Source organism: Hyperolius riggenbachi, chromosome 6 (genome assembly GCF_040937935.1).
Source record: "Hyperolius riggenbachi isolate aHypRig1 chromosome 6, aHypRig1.pri, whole genome shotgun sequence".
Taxonomy (NCBI): Eukaryota; Metazoa; Chordata; class Amphibia; order Anura; family Hyperoliidae; genus Hyperolius; species Hyperolius riggenbachi.
The window spans coordinates 13002043-13021662 of record NC_090651.1 but is presented as its reverse complement, the minus strand read 5'-3'; positions in this window follow the sequence as shown (position 1 = coordinate 13021662).

Here is a 19620-nt window from a genome sequence, read left to right as displayed (position 1 = left end):
CGTTAATAAAGCCTGACAACAATGGTTTTTGTTATCAAATTTTTGTTAATACCTGGCACCAAACTCATTAATAAGTCGGGCCCTTTTTTCATGGCGCCCTTTTTCATGCACGCCTGCTAGACTGCCAACTCACACACTATACACACATCAACTGGTAGGCCTAGTGCACACCAGAGCAGTTCGGCAGCGTTTTTCGATCCGCTTGAAAACGCTACAGAAAAAGAAGAAAAAGCGTTTCAAAATCTGCTAGCATTTTGCGGATCTGCTAGCGGTTTTTGGTGGCCACCAGGCCGTAGAGCAGCTTCTCGAGCTGCAAGCATAAAATCGGTTTTCACGTAGGGTGTGTGTGCTTCATATAAAGACAGATATATCAAGTCACTATATTAGCTGAACAGAAAATATGATGCCCTGAACGCCAGAGGAAGGCATCAGATACATTCGCTCAGAGTTATCACTTGAGCCAGAGCCTTCCTTGTCAAACGGCTGCCGTTCTCTGCAACATTCTGGAAAGCAGATACTGTGGAGTGAAATCGGAGTCCTGTCCCCGGCCACGTGACACCACCTTGTGCATTCCGTGATAACGGCCCGCTTACTGTATTATTAAACAGCAAGAAAGCATGAGGCGGAGGAGAGCGTCCTCCAGGACAGATCTGGCCCGGCGGAGGCAGCGGCGGGATCCATCAGCTGCTGAGGTAAGGTCCATAAATGCTCCAAACTCCAAAGACACACATATAGCTTGTAAAGTTTAGCTCACGGATGATGAGAATGCTGCACATCTGTGTCAGAGTCCCTTTCTAGATGGTACCAAGGCCGGATTTAAGCCACCTAGGCCATGGCCTAGGGCACAACAGGAGCAAGGGCACCAAAGCAGCAGGCTAAACTGGTGCAGCATTTGCAAGCTTGCAAATGCAGCAATGGAGAATGGCCTGACTGCGGTACTCTGCTGCTAGCTGCCTGTGCAGCAACCACCTTGCTCTCTGTGCACGTTTGCATTGTCTATGGACTTGGGCAGCGTTGGAGACGGAAAGGAAGAGGAAGCTTCTGCACTGGAGACAAGACGAGAGGGAAATGAGACACTGATGGCTGCTGCCGTGTAAAGGTGAGCTAACTACCTATACTGAAAAGGGGTGGAGGAGGGGAGGGATTAAGGAAGTCATCTGGATACCTATACTGGGTGGGGTCATCAGCCTACCTATACTAGAGGGAAGGGGTCACCTGGCTTATACTGGAAGGAAGGGGGAGGGGTCATCTCACTACCCATACTGAGGGCGGCTGGTGACAGTGGCCTTGGGTAGTAAAGAGTACATATCCGGCCCCTGAACAGTCCATGAAACTGTGCCATCAACAATCTTCTTTGTTTCAAATGACAACAATGTTAGACCTTCTCAGGCCCGGATTTACATCACAGGAGTCTATAGGCACAGATGTCCTGGCACCCTAGACTTCCCCCTCCAGGAACCTACAAACACCCTCCGAACCGCACCGCAAGTGTGCTGGCTGTCCCAGCTGTCACTTCTCTCTTACTTCCCTTGCCCGTCATAGGTAGCTACAGGTGTCACTAAGCATTAGGTAGCAAGAGGTACTCTCAGTATTAAGTAGCTAGAGGAACCTCCAAGTATTAGGTAGGCAGAGGTGCCCTCAACTGAAGGGAGATCTCATCACTGGAATGCCGAGAGCCGGGGGAGTAACCTCTCATTTATCCTCTGCTTGGGACTCTGCATAACGAAGGAGGGATGGAGGAGCTCAGGGAGGGGAGTGAGCCGCATTTCCATAATCAGGTGCCTGTAGGCACGTGCCTATAGTGCCCTATGGTAAATCCGGCCCTGCACCTTCTTGTACTGGTGCTCAGGGCTGTTTTTAGGCGTAGTCAAACCAGACAGGTGCCTAAAGTGACACATACAGAAAGGGGCACCACAAAGCAAGTCTTAGCACATTGCTTTATGGGCTTCTTATACACAACCACCAGTTCTGCTAAAACAGTGATGGATTTTAATTTTAACACCTAAATGGTCACTAATGATTAGCATAACAAGGGTATGGCAGGTGCTTTTAATGTGTTGATTAACCACTTAAGGACCAGGGTATTTTCTACTGATCGGTGCTGCGTGGACTCTCCAGCCCGCAGCACCGATCAGGAAATAGCCAGGGCGATCAGACTTCCCCCCTTTTTTCCCCACTAGGGGGATGTCCTGCTGGGGGAGTCTGATCGCCGCCGGCTACCCGCACTTTCCGGGGGGGCTCTTCAAAGCCCCCCTCCGGAACGCTTTCCGCCCTCCCCGGCTTTCCCTCCCTCTCCCTTACCCTGTGAGTGGCGCAGGACGGAGTTCCATCCTGCGCCTGATAGGATAGGCTTCTGCCTATCAGATGCCGGCGATCCCCGGCCAATCAGAGGCCGGGGATTGCCGATCTACGTCACGGCGCTGCTGCGCAGCAGCGCCGTGTGATGTAAACAGCGGGGATTTCTTCCCCGGATGTTTACATTATGCGTGCGAGCCGCGATCGGCGGCTCGCACACTGTTCACGGAGACAGTCTCCGTGAACTGGCATGGAAAGTTTCCATGCTATACCACTAACGACCCGCCAACGCCTATCGGCGTTAGGCGGTCGTTAAGTGGTTAAAGGACCACTCCAGCTAAAAAAATAAGCAGTTAAAATCTGACAAGTTTTGGACTAGTCCATCTCCTCATGGTGGATTATCTGTGAAAGCATTTCCTGAATGGCAGTTGCTAAAGGCTACCTGCTAAAATAGTAAGATACCAGTCGGCCTCCCTAACAGCAGTCAGACTTAGCAACTGCTGTTCAGGAAATGCTTATGAAAACAAACTATACTCTGATTATGATCTAATCTGCCAGCGATCATTTCTGCAACATTGCCGTCCGATTATAATTTAGACCGATTTTAAGCCAAAATCAACTCAAACTAGAGATCGTGCATGCTTGAAAAAGTTTGCTTGATAGGAGGCGGTCAGATGACAGGTGGCAGTATAATTTAATTTCGGGATGACAGACGGACCCAATGGCTCTCCACCCATCTAAAATGTGCTCCCCTGGGCTGCTCAGAGTGTTGCAACAGAACTCATACTTACCTTTCTGCATTTTGGGGCATCAATATTTTAAATTTCAAATATGACATCTCAACTGGTAAACATTTTAATTGCATCCACCGTATCAGAGGCCTTAAGTGCGTGCCGCGGTACCAATGACTCCAATGTACAGCCATAATCAGAGAGGCCTGGCATATGTGGTATTGCAAATTTATCTATGAGATTTTTAAACATTTTCTGTCATCAAAATTTTCCTGCCTGAAGAAGGCAGCAGGCGGCAGCCTTAATTTCTTCCACTGTATGAGAGTCCTGAAATATTTTATACCAAAGTTTAACATTTTTATTAATTTATTGTTACAATTTAAATTTTTGGAGGTTAGTGTGAAGAAACGCGGAAGAGCCGCCGCTATAAGTCAGCGGGAGGCGGCTCTTTCCGCGCATGGCATGGCGGAACGCGGAAAAAACGCCGTGTCTGACGCGACGGTTAGCACGCATGGGCTTGTTGTGAACAGTCTGACCCAGTGCGGGGAGGCCGCCGCCGGTGCTGATGGCGGTGCGACCAACCCCGTGCACAGGTCAGCAAGTACATTACAAAACAGTACTGGTGTAGCTGGGACTGATAGTCCACCAAGGTTCAGAATGACGCGCGTGCGCGCAGAGAGGCCGAACTTATATGGCAGTCAGAAAAGGTTCAGCTGACCAGGCCGGTCAGCTGACAACTCTGCTTCGTTTCATTGGTCCAGCACTTAGGGAGGGGCTGGAGAGTGTTTTAGTATATATACTGCTGGCTGTTCAGTTGCTGGTTGTCTGGCGTTGCGATCACAACGTGGTAGCGCTCAGGCCTTGTTCGTATCTGTGTTCTAGCATAGTTTCCAAAGGTGTTGACGATCACGGACCTCACACCTTAGCGTTAGGAATTTGAACTGTATTATTTGTTATGACCTGTTGCCTGCCTGACTATCCTCCTGAATTCTGATTCTGTACCTTGCTATTTTCTGATACCCTGTTGCCAAACTCTGCTAGTACCTGAACTCTGTATTTGCCTTCTGACTCTGTACCTCGCTACCTCTGATACCCGTTGCTGAACCCTGCCTGTCTATTGGATTACGAATCTGTCTCCTGAATCTGTACCTTATCTGTCTGTGTGTTAACGACCTGGATTGTCCGACCTCGAGAACTGGCCTTACTGTTAGAGGCAGTTCCCAGCCTTGTTAGTGACACCCCCTCATTGGTGTCACTCACGCTCTGTCCTTCCTACTCTTAGCCTAGCTCCTCCCCCAGGAGAGTCTAGGCCATAGGAAGGAACTTACTTCCGGGCAGTACTCCTTACTGCTCCTGCACCTCCTCCTGAGGTGCCGTTCTTGAAGTATATTGTTACACCAAACACTCTTACTACTCAGGTGTCCAGAGGTTAGTAGATATATCTGATTATCGGTGATACTGCAGATCATCTATAATCGGGTATATTCTGCATTCTCGGTGATACTGCAGATCACCGGTAATCAGACCCTCTCTGTGTTACACCGATCGTTACAGTTAGTTGAAGCAGGGACTGTAGCATAGGCCTGGAGAAGAAGGCAGACTAAGCACTGAAGTTGCATTCACTGTAGGAGAGGCCTGAAATATCCGATACTGTATACCAAAGTTTTACATTTTTATTAATGTATTTTTACAATTTAATTTTTTTGACATTAGTTGCAGCAGGCACTGTAGCACAGGCCTGGAGAAGTTGGCAAGTTGCATCCACTGTAGGAGAGGCCTGAAATATTATTGTATACCAAAGTTTTGTATTTGTATTAATTTATTGTTACAATTTAATTTCTTCATGTTAGTTGCAGCAGGCACTGTAGCATAGGCCTGGAGAAGGCGGCAGGAGGCAGACTAAACATTTAAGTTGCATCCACTGAAGGAGAGGCCTGAAATATCCAACATTGTATACCAAACTTTTAAATTTGTTATATACAATTATAACATTTTTAAATGTTTTAAAGAGACTCCGTAACAAAAATTGCATCCTGTTTTTTATCATCCTACAAGTTCCAAAAGCTATTCTAATGTGTTCTGGCTTACTGCAGCACTTTCTACTATGACAGTCTCTGTAATAAATCAATGTATCTTTCCCCTGTCAGACTTGTCGGCCTGTGTCTGGAAGGCTGCCAAGTTCTTCAGTGTTGTGGTTCTGCTATGAACTCCCCCTTCCAGGCCCCTCTCTGCACACTGCCTGTGTATTATTTAGGATTAGAGCAGCTTCTCTCTTCTCTCTCATCTTTTACAAGCTGGATAAATCATCCTCTGAGCTGGCTGGGCTTTCACATACTGAGGAATTACAAACAAGGGCAAAGCTGTTTGCAGGAAGAAAAGAGCAGCCTGAAACTTCAGTGCATGAGAACAGGGGGAAAGAAACACACAAATGATCTCTTGAGATTCAAAAGGAATGCTGTATACAGCCTGCTTGTGTATGGATGTATTTTCTATGTGTGGACATACTGTACATCAACCTACTTCCTGTTTTGGTGGCCATTTTGTTTGTTTACAAACAAACTTTTTAAAACTGTTTTTAACCACTTTTAATGCGGCGAGGAGCGGCGAAATTGTGACAGAGGGTAATAGGAGATGTCCCCTAACGCACTGGTATGTTTACTTTTGTGCGATTTTAACAATACAGATTCTCTTTAACTTTTATGACTTGTCAAATGTGGGCATTGAAGCATAGGCCTTGAAAAGGTGGAAGGCAGCAGCCTATAATATTGTAGTTGCATCCACTGTAGCAGAGGGCCGAAAATTTGGCATTTTCCAGCGTAAACATTAGAATTTGAAATAGTAGCCAGATAAGGTGAGGACTGAAAAATTGAGCAGTTACCTGCCTAAAGACATTTGCAATAGCAGCCACACTAGGTGAGGCCTGAAAAATTTAGAAATTACTTGCCAAATAAATATTTGAATTTCATCCTCTGTATGAGACAGAGGCCTGAAGTAATGGGCATGCGCTAGGGAAAATAATAATATGAATCACTTTTTTGGAGGTGGAGCTAATGGAAGTAAGATCAAATGACATACTGTGTGCCATGCTGGTGATGGTACAGGATAGCTGTGTCGGTGGTTACGGCGGACACATAAGACGAGAAATAACTGGCATGTGCCAGGGTAATAATACATTTCTTTTTTTGAGGGTACAGCCAATTAAAGTAGGAACAGATGACATACTGTGTCTGTGTGTCGTGCTGGTGCCGATCAAAGTAGGACCAAATAAGATACTGGGTGGTGATGGTGCAGGAAACTGTGCCTGTGGCCACTGGCCAGTGCTGACATTAGGCCTGGAGTAACTGGCATGCGCCAGGGTAATAATGTGTACCAATCGTACTACACGTTAGTGCTGTAAACCTCTGAGATCCACGTCTGTCTTGTTCATTTTTAGAAATGTTAGGTAATCAACACTGCTTGTCTGTCAACATTCCGTTCAGATAGGACGCTTGACGTGGGGCAAGCCAAACGCTCCATGGCAAATTATGACAGCTCTGGCCACAGGTCACAGGTCAAACCTGCACACCCAGAAGTCCAGAGGTTCCTCATTCTTCAGAGTGTCCATGGTGATCATTAACCCCTGGTGATCATGAACCCCTGGTCTGGATCCACCCTCTCAGAGGGTGGACCCAGAAGCTACCCGCTGAGGCATTGTACAAAAGAAGGACATAATGGACATGAATGGCACATCACCCTCAGCAGCAGTTGGTGGTGGTGGTGGTGGGGGGGTGTTACTGTTGGCAGCTCTTTGGCTATTAATGGCTCTTCCTGTACCACCACCCTGAAAAGCTGATTACAGCATCTGTCTCAGCTTGGTATGGAAGTGCTGCATTTTGACCATGCTCTGTGAATGTGGTAGCATCTCCACCATTTTCTGTTTGTACCAAAAGTCTAATAAGGTTGTTGCTCAGTGCGCATCCTTATTCTTCATGGTCCTTACTCCGACACGTCAGCATGAACTGCCACATTCGAATGAGGTTTTCTAATGGAAACATCATCCGCCACGGTTTGTTACCCTCAGCCACGGACAAGTCCATGGTCGCCGAAAGGTGATAAGCTCCCCTAGGCAGGGCCGGGCCGAGGCATAGGCTGGAGAGGCTCCAGCCTCAGGGCGCAGTGTAGGAGGGGGCGCTCAATTCATTTAGCTGTCATTCCTAATTGTGTTTGAAGCAGAAAGAAATAAGAAAAGGGGATACATAGCAGTGACTGCAAGCCAGATAACTAGATATTAAGGTGTTGGGGAGGTTGTGGGCCCTGTGGCACCTCTTAGTCTAATAGCAATCAGTGTGTGACGGCTGGGATGGAGGGGCGCACTTTGGTGTCTCAGCCTTGGGTGCTGGAGGACCTTGTCCCGCCTCTGCCCCTAGGAACCTGTTCCTCTTGCACTTCCTCACCACCACAGCCGCCATCCTCCTCCGACTCCTCTTTAGACTCCAACCTCTGCCCATGTGCAGCTGATGACATTGCCCCATCTCCAATTTGCGACAGTGCAAACTCTTCCTCCTCTTCATGCTCCTGCTCATCCACGGCCTGTTCAAGGACACACCGCATGGCACATTCCAGAAAAAAAGATATATAAGGCATGATGTCAGTGATGGCGCTTTTGCTGTGACTGAACAGATTAGTGGTCTCCTCAAACGGATGCATCAGTCTGCAGGTGTTGAGTATGAGCACCCATTGCCTCAGGTAAAAATAACCAATCTCCCCAGAGACTGTCCTACTAGTCAGTGCACAGAGGTACTCATTCACCTCACTTTGCTGCGGGTACAGCCGGTACAACATAAGAAACAGGGGCGTAACAATAGCCCCTGCAAGAGATGCAACCACAGGAGGGCCTTTAGAGGGAGAAGCCTGAGGGGTGGCCCTGGCTCTGGGGCCCTCAAGAGCCATTTGTAGGGGCCGGAGCAGGGCCGGGTGCAGCACAGGAAGGAGGAGCAGCAGACACAAACAGCAGCGGGGAAGGAGGCCTGATCCCCCATCACCTTAGGCTACCATCAGCACTCTCCTCTCCATCTCCAGCAACAAAAGCTGGGGGGGGGGGCAGAGTTTCGCGGGGGGGCCCAGTGATTTGTAGTTACACCCCTGATAAGAAACATTGAATTCCATCTGGTGGTGGGGCTGTCGCAAATGAGGTATCTTACAGGTATTGCCGCTGAATCTCAGGATACCCAGGATACCGGGTTTGTGCAGCATCACTCACCCGCTCTTAGCAATGTATCACCAGCCACAGGTGAGATTCTGCTTCCTCTCTGATTACAGTGGCACCTCATGTGACCCGGCAGCATGCAACAGGTCCCATGAGGCAGCACTGTAGCCATGGATACATGACGCTGGATGGGTGGGTGAAGAGCCCATTGCTGGAATGCTAAGAGCAGATGAGTGATGCAGCATCTTGCATCTAGGGAAGGGGAGACGGGGAGTGCGAAGAGGGGAATATTTGGGGGAGGGGAGCCTCCTCTTGCAAAGCCTTCCAAAGTGATCCAAGGGCTTCTTCGACATTAAGTCGGACGCTGGAACGGAGGCCCTGATGAGGGAACGAGGGAATGCATAGAGGACCGGGAAGGTTCTAAGGGATCCAGAGTCTTCCCTCTTCTTAGATGAGTATCTAACTTGTTTTCCCTCAGGAAGGTTACAGTTATCCTTTAAACTGCACAAGGTGCACAGACTTGCACCTCTTTGATTAAGAATAAACCAGACACCCCTAGCTGGAGCAAAGCTCGGCTACAACACTGGCCTAAGATGTTCATCTCTGAACATCTTCTGAGGTTAAGGAGACAATGCGCAGTAAAAGCTGAGTATGTCTCAGACACTACATAGTGCATCAGATCCCGGTTCATAGTTCCATCTGGTCAATAATGCAATAATAGCAGAGCCATGGTGTTACGTCTGGCCTATAAGCAGCAGACATATTACAGCCCTGCTGGGTATTGTACAGCATGACATTATATCAAGCGGCGTGCCTCTGCTAAAGGGGCCGAGGGAAAAAGTGGTGATGTTATGAAGAGCGTGGCCCTCACACTTCTTCCTAGAGGTCCATTAAACTCAGCGCATACGCCTCCCATTCATACGCGCAATCCCAATACCTTCTCGTTAATATAACCCGGTGGGACTGTGAAATGAAAAAATATAAATATATATTTATAGCTGTGGAGAAATGTTGGAGGAAAGTGCTAATAAAAATTTCTTATGAAATTTGTATTGATTTCGGACTATTTTAAAAGCTTTGAGTTTGAGGTTTGCGAAATGACAGGTCGGGTTATTCTTGAAATCGTTATACTAGAAAAAAAATACAAGATTTTGAAACATTTTTCTTTTCTTTTTTTTTTTTTTTTTTACCATTAAAAAATGTTATAACCCCATTTTGAAAAAGTTGTGTAAAATGTAAAAATAAAAATTAAATAAACAGAATGCGACGATTTCTGAAGCATTTATATCATAAATAGTGTTAATGTGAACATTTTTGAAAATAGTACAAAGACAGCTTCTCAAATGTCGAAGTTGAGAGAGTTTATAGTTTTGTAAAGAAAAATATATGCTGGAATTTGATGCCAACAACTCATTTACAAAAATGGGATGGGGGGGACGGGGGGGGGGGGGGGACGTAAAAATGTGTATAAAGCGTGCCATACATTTATAGATTTACACCCAATGTTCCAAAATGATCAACTGTTTTCTGAAAAGAATCAATTTAGAAGGAGTCGATTCTTACCATACACCACATCAATGTCCAAGAGATTCCAGCGGGGAATCTATTTAAAATCGGTATGCCAATGCTCATGCTCTACCCCTGATTGTTTTAAATTTTCCATCCTGTCCAATTGATTCTTTCATCAGTTTTTGTTTAAAATGGATAAAAAAATCGATCTGACATTTTAGGGGAATCAATTCCCAGCAGATGAATCAAAGGTATCGAATGAGCAAAATCAATGAGTTTATGGATACCTTAATACTAAAAAAAATATATGTATAAAAAAATAAAAAAAATCTAGCAAAACACCTCACATAAAATCCAGAATTTGTGAGTTGTTTTTTTTTTTTAAATATATATATTTTAGTATTAAGGCGACCATACACTCACTGATTTTTTTCATTCGGTCGATAAGAATTACGAAAGTCCAAATTGATGCAAATATATATAATATGTGTATGCAAATGTATGCCACTTGCCAGCAAGCCAAACAAATATAGCAGCAGTTGCATCAGGGCAGTTTCTAGGCTGAATTGCACCCAGGCTGAGGGTGTAAAAATTGCACCCCTTTCTCCCCCACCCCCGTGGACTCGTGAACCCTTACTCTTTAGGGATCGTCACACAGCCAAAAGTCACAAGTAGATCTGCCTACTTACTAGTGACCAGCCACTCATCCAGGAGGAAGCAGGACCAGGAAAACACACAGGCAAAGAGAACCAGAAAGCCAACTCCTCCATGGGCGCCGCCCACTGACAGCCTGCAGTACCACTACAGGACATCAGGTGTCATCATGCGGTGGTGACGTGATGATGACTTGACATCTGATGCAGGTAGCCCAGGAGGAATCAAGGAAGGTGATCACGCTGGTAATCTTCTTTCTTCTTCCATTTGGCTGCACTACGCGTCACCAGCTCCCTAGCGGTTATGTGCTTCTGCTTGTGCCCCCCTTGGTTACGGTTTCTCTTTAAGCTTTAGTTACAGCCTTATTACTGCCCTGTAACGATTGTGGAACTTTCTCCGTGATCAGCGCACAACGCGTGCGCTGACACGGCGGAAATCCTCCACAAGCGTGTAATTGCAGGAACCCAGCAAAAGGTGCTACGCACCCGTAGAGGGAAATTCCTGTCGGCAGATGGCGCTGAGGGGGGCAGAGGAACCAATCCTCTGTACCTCCACAAATGCCAGACAGGAATTGTATGAAGCGCAGAACGCAATCGCAAGAGAAGCGATTGCGAATGAGAACGAGCAAAGGGACAGGTTGTATGTGTGTGCGCCAACCTAGTCGCCACCCCGCGACAGTGCACACACAACAGCAGATATGAAATAGGAACGCGATCGCGAGAGGTGCGATCGCCAGACGTGACACAAGGCAGATCAGAACAGAATACGAGGTTAGCAAAGGCACAGCAAATAATACAATGAGAATAACAAGGAAAATAACAAACGCTAACTGAACGCGAACACAGCACTCATTCGCAAAAGTGCACGCGTTCGTGCGCGGTCTCCACGTGATAAGCACAATAGAGACAAGCACGCCTAACTAACCAAGAAAAGACAGACATGTAACAGAGAACGCGAGCGCTTGCTTAACGGTTACCTCACCGAGCCTCCAGCAAGCGTTCGTAGCAGACAAGACAGACACACGAAAACAGGGACAAGCGAGAGATAGGATCCACAGCACTAGCGAAAGTGGCTAGCGTGATCCAGGAAGACAGAACAGAAGGATCTACAGCACTAGCGCTAGGCGAGTGCGATCCAGGCAGACAGGGTAGCAGAACAGAAGGATCCACAGTACTAGTGAAAGTGGCTAGCGCGATCCAGGTACAGAGTAGCAGAACATAAGGATCCACAGCACTAGTGAAAGTGGCGAACGCGATCCAGGTACAGAGTAGCAGAACAGAAGGATCCACAGCACTAGCGGAAAGTGGCTAGCGCGATCCAAGGAGACAGAACAGAAGTATCCACAGCGCTAGCGAAAGATGCCAGCGCGATCCAAGTGAGATAGATCAGAAGAGATAGCTGGTAGCAACCGCTGCACCAGCTATACTCCAAGAACAGAGATCAGAACCATTTCCTGTCGACCACCGCTGGGACAGGACAATAGCAACAGAACAAACAAACAGATAAGCAATCCTAACTGCACTAAGGAAACCTGCTGTCACGATTGTGGAACTTTCCCCGTGATCAGCGCACAACGCGTGCGCTGACACGGCGGAGATCCTCCACAAGCGTATAATTTGCAGGAACCCAGCAAAAGGTGCTACGCACCTGTAGAGGGAAATTCCTGTCGGCAGATGGTGCTGGGGAGTGCAGAGGAACCAATCCTCTGTACCTGCACAAGTGCCAGACAGGAATTGTACGAAGCGCAGAATGCAATCGCAAGAGAGGCGATAGTGAATGAGATTGAGCAAAAGGGAAAGGTTGTATGTGTGTGCGCCAATCCAGTCGCCACTCCGCGACCGCGCACACACAACAGCAGATACGAAATAGGAACGCGATCGCGAGAGGTGCGATCGCGAGACGTCACACAAGGCAGAACAGAATAGAATACAAGGGTAGCAAAGGCACAGCAAATACAATAAGGAGATACGGAAAACAACAACCGCTAGCTAACCGCGAACACCGCACTCATTCACAACAGTGCAAGCGGTTATGCGCGATCTCCACGTGATAAGCACAATAGAGACAAGCACGCCTAACTAACCATAAACAGACAAACATGAAACAGGGGACGCGAGCGCTTGCTTAACGGTTACCTCACCGAGCCTGTAGCAAGCGCAGCGGACAAGACAGACACACGAAAAACAAGAACTAGGCAGGAAGGATCCACCGCTCTACCGCCAGAGCAAGTGTGATCCAAGCAGGAACATAGATCAGAAAGATCCACAGCCGCTAACGCTAGCGGCTAGTGCGATCTCAGCAAGACAGAACGATTCGCTATCAACCGCCGTTGGTGACAGCGCAATCGCGACCGACAAGACAGAACAGAAGGATCCCCAGTGCTCGCACAAAGTAGCTAGCGCGATCCCAGGAAACAGAACAGAAGGATCCCCAGCGCTAGCACAAAGTAGCTAGCGCGATCCCAGGAAACAGAACAGAAGAGATAGCTGGTAGCAACCGCTGCACCAGCTATACTCCAAGAACATAGATCAGAACCATTTCCTGTCAACCACCATAGGGACAGGACAATGGCAAACAGGCAAGACAAGACAGAACAGGCAATACAGATAATACAACCTGACTGGGCTAGAAGGGGAGCCAAAAGCAACCCCCAGGAATTAACTATACTAGATAGCAATGGCTGACACTCCAGCAGTGTCCATCAGGAACTGAGCAAGGAAGGGAAATGACCAGCAAAGCCTTCTGGGAAACATAAAGCTCTTATAGTGCCAGTCATCAAAGAAGGCAGGTAGAGGATTTGCATAACGAATGTATGCAAATTCCCCAGCAAGAGAACAGAACAGAAACTTGCAATGAAAAGACAGGTCTCTGTTCCAGAGACCTGCAGCCCACAGACTAGAGGAATGGACAAACAGCTGTCTGCCTGTGCAGCCAGCTGAGCGGATCATCACAGTACCCCCCCTTCTAGGGATGGATTCCAGACATCCCTCAAGACTGGTAACATCACAAAACTCTAACTGAAGACTCATGAAGGTCAGGACAGCCCGACAAGGCCCAATTCCAGAGTCAGTCCATCCGAAACAGACCTCATCGGAAGCAGAAGCCACCGAAACATGCCCATCAGCACTACAAGTCTCAGCGTAACACCCATCAGGACTGTGGACACCAGAGAAGAAGCCATCGACACCCTCCAGACAATACCCACCACCTTCCAAGGAGCGTCCAAGAATACCAAACCTGCCGCAATACCTGTTCGAAGTGTCCCTTACAACACCAAAGCCATTGCTGATCGCATTCAGGGCACCAAGCAAAACTTTTCCCGGAATCTCCCAGAACGCCTTGAAGCTCCGCAGAGATCCCAAGAAGCCAGAACACTCACCAGGCTCACATGGAGAACCACCAAGAACCCCTATGGAACCTATGATCATTCCAGACTCAAAATTAGCAGGACACCCATCAAGATCAGGACTTTCAGGGACCACTTCTGGGCATGCAAGCAGGCAGGCTATATCAGAACATGTCTCCACTGAGGAAGCATCTGAGTACGCTGGTAACCGAGGCACACTTGGGCTTTCTGGGTCACAGAGCACATTGGGGTACACCAGCACAGGAGAGACCTCAGGACATGTCGGGGAACTGCCAACCTCAGAGTCCGACACGACAAGACCAAAACCAGTACCGGGCAGAAAATCATCACGAGTAAAGGTCACAGGTACTGGTCTTTCAAAAGAAGACTCAAATTCAGAATTTTCTGTAACTGTAATATCATCATTGACTACACATGAATGAAGCTCCACAAGAGCTGCAAAAGTAGTCAGCAAGGCAGCAATGCCTACTGAAGTGGGCAACACCTCAGAAGGACCTGGGGGGCAGGAGACATCTCCTTCAAGTTCTGCACCCTTTGGGAGGAACTCAGAGACCTTCAGATCATCAAACAAGACCTCAGGAACATCAGTTTTCAAGTTGTCTAAGAAGGATTCTGTACTATCCATGTTACAGGGCAAAACTGGAACTTTACTTTGAGAACAGGGCAGATGTCTCAGGGAAGGTTCCACCATAAACTGAGACTGAATTTCATCATCATGAGTGGAACGTACAGGAATATTCACTGGACCACACACTGACTCCCTAACTTTAATCTCGCTGCACCCAGAACTCTGCGTAGTAATCAAACTAGCTTGCAACTCCAAAACTGCAGAAAGACAGGTAAAAATAGCAGCAATACCTAGACGAGCCTCTAGGGGCAGGGCAGGAGATTTTGTACAAGGCAATATTGACTCATCCAGAGTACTGGGTGGAGAGTCAATACTTTCTTCAGAATCAGACTCGCAAATGTCAATGCAAGTGGACATCATGCCTTCATTCATGGTACAGGGCAGGTTCAGAGAAAGCTTCTCTGGACAAGGCAAAGAAGCTTCAGCATCAGATTCGCAAAACCGAAGCGCTGTCTTACTCTTAGATTCAGCTAACAAGGTCGAATCCGAGGAGTCAGAACGCAAAATTTGCGGATCCACGATCGCTTTAGGTTGCGAAACTGACGCTTCCATATCGCAAACCTCCGCGATCTGCGGAGCAGACTGCAAGGCATCTAGGACAGAAACGCTGGAGCAACTGTCATCAGGCAACAGGCCTGCACAGGTGCGAACAGAATAAGACATAGATTCATTTGCAAAAGAAGTGGCGACAACAACAGGAGAAACTTTATTAGACACATCAATAATTTTCTTAAAGTTGCATAACTTAGGAATTTTCCCCATGGCAGGCTCACAAACGGACGATCTTAGAGATCCTGAGGGAAAAAATCTGTCTTCCTTAGACACAGGACCACACAGACCTTTTGCAGCCATACGTGCGGTGGCGACATCAGACCGCACTGGTTCAACTTCCACACAAGCAACTGCTCTGAACGACTTGCACTCAGACTTCAAACACTCAGTTGCTTTGGGAAAGGGAATGCATTCAAAACTCACTTTCTTTAAATCCAGAGGATTGGAACAATCGTCCGCTGACAATGTGTTTTTAGCAGATTGAAGCGCATGTAGTTCATCCAAAATCATTCTCCACACGTCAAACAGCGGAGTCACAAAGTCAGAGATACATTCACCAGTCTTGATTAAAGTGCACGCAGACTCAATGCACGCATACAAAACTGCTTCGTTTTTAGAACGGTATTGATTGCAAAACGATCTCCAATCACATTCCAATTCATAGACCAGGAGCTCGATCTCCCATTTCTCAAACGGGAGCTCCCATGCACACTTAACAAAGGATGAACAATCATAGTGCGCACAGTCTACAGATGGAACTGGAGCAGGAACAGAACGGGAAACTTTTACCTCTTTATTGGGATCAATTAATTGGTGTGTGTGTAATTCATCCAAAATGATCTGCCACACATACATCACTAGATCCACAACACACTTGTCACATTCATCAGAATCAATCAAAAGGCACACAGAGTCAAGACAATCGTTCAGGACATCCGCGCTTTTTGCGATGTAAAAATCGCAAAAGGCTTTCCAATCCAAATCAAATTCCTCCACCAAGGCCCCGATTTCCCATGAGGCAAATGGCGGTTCGAACAACCCAGTATCTAAATAATCTCCATATGGGTGGGGATCAGGAACGAGTACAGATTTTTTGACTGCTTTAATATAGTGTGCGATCCTACCTATAGCAGGATCCACATAAGCTTTGGATTGGGGCAAAAAACCTGGAAACTGATCAGCAGATGCATTATAAACATCATTATCATCATGCATGGTTTTGCCCATTTCAGACTTGACAGAAATAACCTCTCTATCTGTGGTTGCCATGGGCAACGGATCTTTCCGCTGGGAAGCCTTCCTAGATCTTTTACGTTTAGACTTAGAGGCTTTGGATGGCTGCTTTGTGGATGAAAGAGTAGATGGAACAGCTGATTGAGCTGCTGACAACAACTCATTAAGGGGGTATGGTAACTGGGGTAATCTCAGCCAATTGTGAATTAAAAAGGCCAAGAATTCCAGGGGTCTTTGACTCAGGGTGGTATGATCTAACACATCATAACCCCACATTGACATTTTGCCCCCCAACAGAATGTAGACCATTTGGGGGGCCCAGGTAGACACTGGGGTGCATTGGAATTCAGGGTTCGCTAACAGTTTCGTACACTCAGACAAAATTCGTCTGCTGATTCAGGTTCAAGTTTTTTAAATCTCTTAAAGGTACAAGAGCCATATTCGACAAAATCGTACAAATCGGAAATTCCGTCTACACTGGGGTTTTGGGTTGGGCTGGTCATTCTGTCACGATTGTGGAACTTTCCCCGTGATCAGCGCACAACGCGTGCGCTGACACGGCGGAGATCCTCCACAAGCGTATAATTTGCAGGAACCCAGCAAAAGGTGCTACGCACCTGTAGAGGGAAATTCCTGTCGGCAGATGGCGCTGGGGAGTGCAGAGGAACCAATCCTCTGTACCTCCACAAGTGCCAGACAGGAATTGTACGAAGCGCAGAATGCAATCGAAAGAGAGGCGATAGTGAATGAGATTGAGCAAAAGGGAAAGGTTGTATGTGTGTGCGCCAATCCAGTCGCCACTCCGCGACCGCGCACACACAACAGCAGATACGAAATAGGAACGCGATCGCGAGAGGTGCGATCGCGAGACGTGACACAAGGCAGAACAGAATAGAATACAAGGGTAGCAAAGGCACAGCAAATACAATAAGGAGATACGGAAAACAACAACCGCTAGCTAACCGCGAACACCGCACTCATTCGCAACAGTGCAAGCGGTTATGCGCGATCTCCACGTGATAAGCACAATAGAGACAAGCACGCCTAACTAACCATAAACAGACAAACATGAAACAGGGGACGCGAGCGCTTGCTTAACGGTTACCTCACCGAGCCTGTAGCAAGCGCAGCGGACAAGACAGACACACGAAAAACAAGAACTAGGCAGGAAGGATCCACCGCTCTTCCGCCAGAGCAAGTGTGATCCAAGCAGGAACATAGATCAGAAAGATCCACAGCCGCTAACGCTAGCGGCTAGTGCGATCTCAGCAAGACAGAACGATTCGCTATCAACCGCCGTTGGTGACAGCGCAATCGCGACCGACAAGACAGAACAGAAGGATCCCCAGTGCTCGCACAAAGTAGCTAGCGCGATCCCAGGAAACAGAACAGAAGGATCCCCAGCGCTAGCACAAAGTAGCTAGCGCGATCCCAGGAAACAGAACAGAAGAGATAGCTGGTAGCAACCGCTGCACCAGCTATACTCCAAGAACATAGATCAGAACCATTTCCTGTCAACCACCATAGGGACAGGACAATGGCAAACAGGCAAGACAAGACAGAACAGGCAATACAGATAATACAACCTGACTGGGCTAGAAGGGGAGCCAAAAGCAACCCCCAGGAATTAACTATACTAGATAGCAATGGCTGACACTCCAGCAGTGTCCATCAGGAACTGAGCAAGGAAGGGAAATGACCAGCAAAGCCTTCTGGGAAACATAAAGCTCTTATAGTGCCAGTCATCAAAGAAGGCAGGTAGAGGATTTGCATAACGAATGTATGCAAATTCCCCAGCAAGAGAACAGACCAGAAACTTGCAATTAAAAGACAGGTCTCTGTTCCAGAGACCTGCAGCCCACAGACTAGAGGAATGGACAAACAGCTGTCTGCCTGTGCAGCCAGCTGAGCGGATCATCACACCTGCCTAGTGCAGTTTTCCAGGAATTACTCTAAGCTGATCTTCAAACAGAGAGTAAGGCTGACACTCCTCCAGAGTGTTTCACAGGAAGACTCCTTATGACCAGCCAAGCATTGTGGGAAACACATAGTACTTATAGTACACGTCTCCAATGAATGTGGCCAGGCAATTTGCATGACAACGTATGCAAATTCCTCAGCAAGCACAAGCTGCAAAACTGACAGAAGCTCTTCTTTCCAGAGTCCTGCAGCATGCAAACCTAAACAATGGTCAAAAAGCTGCCTGCCTGCACAGGCAGCTGAGCAGATCATTACAGTACCCCCCCCCCCCCTCCAGGGTCGAATTCCAGACGACCCTCAAAACTGCTATTAGCAAAAGACTCCAACCGAAGACTCATGAAGGTTGGGACAGCCCGACAAGGTCCAATTCCAGAGTCAGTCCACCCGAAACCGACCTCATCGGAAACAGTGCCACCGAAACATGCCCATCAGCACTACAAGTCTCAGCGTAACACCCATCAGAACTGTGGATACCAGAGAAGAAGCCACCGACACCCTCCAGACAATACCCACCACCTTCCAAGGAGCGTCCGAAAATACCAAATCTGCCACAAAACCTGTTCGAAGTGTCTCTTTCAAAACAAAAGCCGCTGTTGATCGTATTCAGGGCACCAAGCAAAACTTCTCTCGGAATCTCCCAGAACGCCTTGAAGCTCCGCAGAGATTCCAAGAAGCCAGAACTAGTGTTGGACGAACAGTGTTCGCCACTGTTCGGGTTCTGCAGAACATCACCCTGTTTGGGTGATGTTCGAGTTCGGCCGAACATCTGATGGTGTTCGGCCAAACTGTTCGGCCATATGGCCGAACTAAGAGCGCATGGCCGAACGTTCCCCGAACGTTCGGCTAGCGCTGTGATTGGCCGAACGGGTCACGTGTAGTGTTGGGCGAACATCTAGATGTTCGGGTTCGGGCCGAACATGGTCGCGATGTTCGGGTGTTCGAGCCGAACTCCGAACATAATGGAAGTCAATGGGGACCTGAACTTTCGTGCTTTGTAAAGCCTCCTTACATGCTACATACCCCAAATTTACAGGGTATGTGCACCTTGGGAGTGGGTACAAGAGGAAAAAAAAATTTAGCAAAAAGAGCTTATAGTTTTTGAGAAAATCGATTTTAAAGTTTCAAAGGGAAAACTGTCTTTTAAAGAGAATCTGTAACGTTAAAACGTCCCCTGGGGGGTACTCACCTCGGATGGGGGAAGCCTCAGGATCCTAATGAGGCTTCCCACGCCGTCTGCCATCCCTCGGGGGTCTCGCTGTAGCCCTCCGTACAGCGGTGACGTAATATTTACCTTTGCAGGCTCCTGCGCAGGCGCTCTGGCTGCTTTCGCTCCGAAGGAGGCGGAAATACCCGATCTCAGTCGGGTCCGCTCTACTGCGCAGGCGCAAGTCTCCGGCGCCTGCGCAGTAGAGCGGACCCGACTGAGATCGGGTATTTCCGCCTCCTTCGGAGCGAAAGCAGCCACAGCGCCCCCGCTGGAGCCTGC